Consider the following 6,111-nt stretch of genomic DNA (forward strand, 5'->3'; position numbering starts at 1 on the left):
GTTGTTGTTGTTGCACTACAAATAAGACATGTGCAGTATGCATAGGAATTTGTTTGTATTTTTTTTCAAATGGTAATTCGGCCCCTCAACAGTCTGAAGGATTGTGGACCAGCCCTCTGCTTTAAAAGTTTGGGGACCCCTGCTTTAGAGAGTTTGATTCGTCTCATTCTAGTATTGTAACTGTTAATAAAAATACCTCCAAGTGAGAAACAGCATTGTAACCACTAAGCTCTGTGCCTGAATAAACTTGTTATTGTTCTTTCAACATCTAAGCCTCCGTCGCATATATTCTAAACCAAGTTACGCTACCACCTAAAGTGAATAAGAAGAAGAAGAAAGAAGTAAAAGTAAAAGATCTCCTTCCTGAGTCTTTGGTGGTTGCATCTTTCCAAACTGGTGACAGTCGTTATTAGTTCTTAACAAATTTAGGGCCTGAAAGAACCTCAGTCGTTCATAGCCCTTTACAGCTTAAACTCCCACAATTCTGTAGCATCGAGCCATGGTAGTTTAAGTGGTGTCAAACTACATTAACTTTACAATGTCGATGCACCTCAAGACACTTGGAGGTGGTCTCCAAGTGTCTTGGGGCACATGTTCCAATGCTCCGTCCCAGGTAAATTCTTCCTTGCATGATGCGTCCTTTTGCTTCTCCTCTCCGAAGGCTCACTTCAAAGCTGGGAAACGTCACCCAAGAAGAACGCAGCTGGCTTGCCCAACGCCTTTCCAAGCATTATTAGATTGTAATAGCCCTTGGGCATTGTTTATGTCCACTGAAGGCAGACAAACCATGCGGGCAGGTTGTGGCCGGGGTCAGGGAGTGTCTCACTTGCTATGACTCCGGCATGAGTGGCGCTCTGGGACTAGACTGTGGGCAAGTTCCCTCTCGACCGACCGACCATGTTTGCGTGGGGTGATTGACTTGCCTCCAGAGATGATGGGATCCCTCTCGGAGGGTGCCAGGCCTTGCCCCGAGGCACGTTGTCTCCGGCATTGTCTCCCTTCCCTGTGGCTCAGGCATGACGCATCAAAGCTTTCCGGCATCCCTCTTCTCACACGCACAACTCACTCGCCCGTCTTGTTCTCAACAAGGGAGAAAAGTTTCCTCTTGGATGGCTGCATCAGGAAAAAATACACATTTCCGGGGCTGATATTGCTTTGTTCACTGAGTTTCTTTCCTGCAAAAAAGTAGAAATTAAGTGGAAGGTAAACCAGTGGGCTATATGGGTTTGAGAGTGCATTATGTAGTCAGCGTAGACTCCTTTAACACTATGTATTTCGTGAATACAGTAGAGTCTCACTTATCCAACATCTGCTTATCCAACGTTCTGGATTATCCAATGCAGTTTGCCTCCCGCACCGATCCACAGCTGTTTCTCTAGACAGCAAGGATTGAACTTTTTGTGGAATTAATTTACAACAATGTTGCTACTATAAGTTCATTTTATGAAATTCTGTCTTTATTTGTAGTCAATTTGTTAGTAGCCAATGTTTTTGTAGTCAATGCTTTCAATATACAGTAGAGTCTCACTTATCCAACATAAACGGGCCGGCAGAATGTTGGATAAGCGAATATGTTGGATAATAAGGAGGCATTAAGGAAAAGCCTATTAAACGTCAAATTAGGTTATGATTTTACAAATGAAGCACCAAAACATAATGTTATACAACAAATTTGGCAGAAAAAGTAGTTCAATACGCAGTAATGTTATGTTGTAATTACTGTATTTACGAATTTAGCCCCAAAATATCATGAAAACATTGACTACAAAAATGCGTTGGATAATCCAGAATGTTGGATAAGCGAGTCTTGGATAAGTGAGACTCTAGTGTATTTCTGAATCTCCCATTCCCTTTTAAATCTTCTAACATCTATAATGCAGTGAAAGTGAGGCAGGAGACCTGGGCTCCAGAAGCATCTGCTTTACGTTAGCTCTCCCTTGCTTTTCCTCTTTCTACGATTGTTACTCAGGGATAAAACTCCAGGTTTGGAGGGCAAAGGAGTCTCCTTCCCAGGAAAAGAAGGGCCTTTGATGTGGTGAGCGAGCCGCCCGGCTTTCCCTTGCAGGGTCTTTCGATCAAACGCACGGAGACGGCGGGTTCGTACATTTCCAGATGTTGGCTAATCCCTTTGGGCTGTTGGCAGACACAGCTGGAAAATGGGGTTTTGCTCCAGCGGCCTGTGCAAATATTCGTGCTTCGTTGATGCAGGGAGGTTCGAGGTCCCGTGGAAAGGGCTGGAGGTCACACAGCCCAATACTCCATGCGGAATTATATATAAACACAGAGTTGGAAAGGGACCACAAGGGCCATCCAGTCTGACCCTTTTCTTCCAGGAAGGAATACAGAACAAAAGCACTCCTAAGAGATGGCCATCCTGTCACTGTTATCATACAATCTTGTTTATTTATTTACAGTATTTATATTCCGCCCTTCTCACCTCGAAGGGGACTCAGGGCGGTTCATAATGTACATATATATGGCAAACATTCAATGCCATACAACCACACAAAGACAGAGACGAAGAGACAGAAGGAATTTAACATTTTCCAGCTTCCAGGCTTCTTGAGGGTGTGCTCGATTCTGGCCAAGGGGGAGCTGTTGCTTCATCATTCACTGTGACACCGAGTCCTTGATGGATTGCTTCCTCATTCCTTTCTGCACACTGCCGGATGATTTTTATGGTGTTGTAAATTAGTTAAATTAGCCTCCCTGCATAAGCAATATCTAAATTTTCCTACTTGATAGATGTAACTATCTTTCGAGTTGCTTAGGTCAACAACGAGCTGGGCTAATTTTTTTTATTATGACATGGGCTGGCTTCAGTAGTGTCAGTAGTGATTTATTGCAGCTGGCTACTAACCAGCTGCACCACAGCCCGTAATCTTAGAGTTGGAAGAGACCCCCCAGGGCCTGCCAAAAGTGGCGGGATGGTGCGTGATTTATAGTTTTCTCCACCCTCAATTGCACCCTCCCTTCACTGTGCACTGGAGTGATTGTCTCAGAGGCAAGCTATAAAAAACAACCCAAACACTGCAGAGTCAGTATCAGTTGATAGCAGAGTTTTACTGCACAACCTGACAGTGTCAACACACACTTTGACACTGGCTTTCATCCACACCCACAGTGGAGGCTTTTAATCTTGACACATTGCTTTATATACACTATATATACACACACATCAGGATCCCTTGGTCTCCTATCGGTATATACAGAGATATACTCATGGTGGTAAAGATATCAGCAATGGATGTACAGCAAGAGAATCATGGCAAGAAAGAGAGAAAGCACCTTCTTGCTATGTACTTTTATACTTATTGCTTCTCGTTATCAAATATGTAGTGTCTCAGAGACCCTCGAGTCATGACCCCGTCGCCATTATGGATCAGACCGAAGAAGAGATGGGGTTTGTGCCATTTCCGCAAGATTCTGCTCCCTTCCAGATGTCCCCTGTTGACAGTTTTAGCCCACAGTTAATTACAAAGGCCCTTGAGCCAGAGCCCAGTTCTCCAGAGAGTGCTCCTTTTGACCGAAGATTGTTTTGGGAAACATCTCGCTCGGAGAAGCAGAATAAGAGAAGAAGCGCTAGATTAGCGGAGAGAGCAAGCGTTAATTAAGCCAGTTCCCTTGAGAGTTTCCCGGGAGGCTTGCATCTGGCAAGTTGTTGACTTTAGTTCACTTTCCCTTGGGAAAGAGTGTTCAGACACCTGGCTTGAGGGGAGATTGTAGTCCCATAAAAGTTCTGGGCACCGACTGACCTTTGCGGTTGTCAACGTGTCAGTTGAGGAATTCACATCGACTCTAGTTCTGCAACGCGCTACTCTCGAGTAGACCGGACGTTGCATCTCGTCTCCCTGCCAAGCCTGGACAGCGATTCAGCTCTACCACGACTAACTTTGCCTTGCCTTGTATCCTAGCCTCGGATTGAAAACCTGGAACTCTTTGACAGACCTTGCTGTAATCCCCACTCAAACAGCCTAGAAGTTTGAGTGTGTTTCGGTTATCGGATTTAAAACTTTGAACTCTAATACTGGACATCTACTTTCACATTACTGGACTATATTTGACCTTTTCTGAAAGGACTATTGCTGGACTATATACTCTGCTTATTTTTGGTTGTCACCTTTATTTCTTTAATAAAGATATTAGATTGTTTATTGCCCCCCCGTGTCTGGTTCCCAGTGCTCACGCTGCCCTGAGGCGTCACAAAATAGACAACAGTGAATGACACAATTCTCATCATGCCTGTCACATATTCCTGACACAGCTTCTTTGCATGTTCCTTAAGTTCCACATCACAACCTGCTTAATCCATCAGTAGGTGTGTGACCACATGTCCATTAGAACTGTATTTTCCAACCGGTGTTGCACAATGAGGACACTATCAATGCATTCCTATCTAACACTGCATTATCTATCAAACAGGGCCAACAAGTTTGACCCTTTTCTGCCAATCATGAATACATAATCCAAGCCTTCCTAACAGATTGCCATCCAGACTCTGCTTAAAAACCTCCAGAATGCAAGAAGATGCATTTGAAGCCACAGAGGTGGTAACCCTTCCCTATGTTATCCAAGGCTAATATATTTGTCTGGAGTTACACTTAAAAATGTACCTGTTTGACTAACAAACAAATTCAGCTTAAGAACAAACCTACAGAACCTCTCTTGTTTGTAATTTGGGGACTGGGTTCCATACTTTGCACTTTAACAACACAACCGTTCAATGCTAAGGCTTCCCCGTCTGCGCAGGGTTCCGTACTTCGCACTTTAACAACACAACCGTTCAATGCTAAGGCTTCCCCGTCTGCACAGGGTTCCATACTTCACACTTTAACAACACAACCGTTCAATGCTAAGGCTTCCCCGTCTGCACAGGGTTCCATACTTCACACTTTAACAACACAACCGTTCAATGCTAAGGCTTCCCCGTCTGCACAGGGTTCCATACTTCGCACTTTAACAACACAACCATTCAATGCTAAGGCTTCCCCGTCTGCACAGGGTTCCATACTTCACACTTTAACAACACAACCGTTCAATGCTAAGGCTTCCCCGTCTGCACAGGGTTCCATACTTCACACTTTAACAACACAACCGTTCAATGCTAAGGCTTCCCCGTCTGCACAGGGTTCCATACTTCACACTTTAACAACACAACTGTTCAATGCTAAGGCTTCCCCGTCTGCACAGGGTTCCATACTTCGCACTTTAACAACACAACCATTCAATGCTAAGGCTTCCCCGTCTGCACAGGGTTCCATACTTCACACTTTAACAACACAGCCGTTCAATGCTAAGGCTTCCTGCCAAATGGGACTATAGAGGAGAGTCTACTGAACAAGCCAGGACCTGCCGCAAACCAGGACTGCCATCTGTTGAGGAGTTATGAAGGTGAAGGCATTACTTTTCATTCAATCCTCGTATTTATATATGGCAACAATGAAGTTTAAAGTGTCCAGATATTTTGGGTGAAAACCTGAATCTATGAGTTCACTAAGCCTGTAGGTGCCTTGGAAGCCATCTCAACAGATGGCCATCCCGCCTCTGTTATCATAGAATCTTAATGGGTTACTTTTCTACTTCACTCTCTCCATTATTTGCTGGAGAGCTACTTCACAGTAGACAATTGTGTCTCAATACATACCTTTGCCACATTCGACCATTTTGAGCTAGACGGCGGAATTGTTTGTCCTGGAATAAAACACATTTTCGCACTTTCCTGCATTCCTAAATTAATCATTTTTTCTGCTGACTGGACTGGGGTGGATATTTTAATTCTCGCTTTCAAACAAGAGTTATTCCTTCCTCCCTTGTCCAGACATCCATTTCTTCTATATGGCAAGGGTTTTTAATAGTCATTCCGGGATTCGGATGGCAGGGAAAGCGGCTTCGGCTACCTCCCAGGCTGAGCGGCACAAGGCAAGGCAGACATGGAAAAAGGTTGTTTTTTCATTAGCGAAAGTGATGTGGAGAGGGCTGGTCTGGGGGTCATTCGACTCCATTTATTTTAAAAAGAGGGAGAGAAATAAAAGCCGGCAGACTTGGACCGAGTCCCGCCTGATGATTTTTCCATGCTTTGTTTCAAACCAGAATCGATGGGATTTTCCTCCC

This window comes from Anolis carolinensis, unplaced genomic scaffold (genome assembly GCF_035594765.1).
Source record: "Anolis carolinensis isolate JA03-04 unplaced genomic scaffold, rAnoCar3.1.pri scaffold_35, whole genome shotgun sequence".
In the NCBI taxonomy this organism is placed as follows: domain Eukaryota; kingdom Metazoa; phylum Chordata; class Lepidosauria; order Squamata; family Dactyloidae; genus Anolis; species Anolis carolinensis.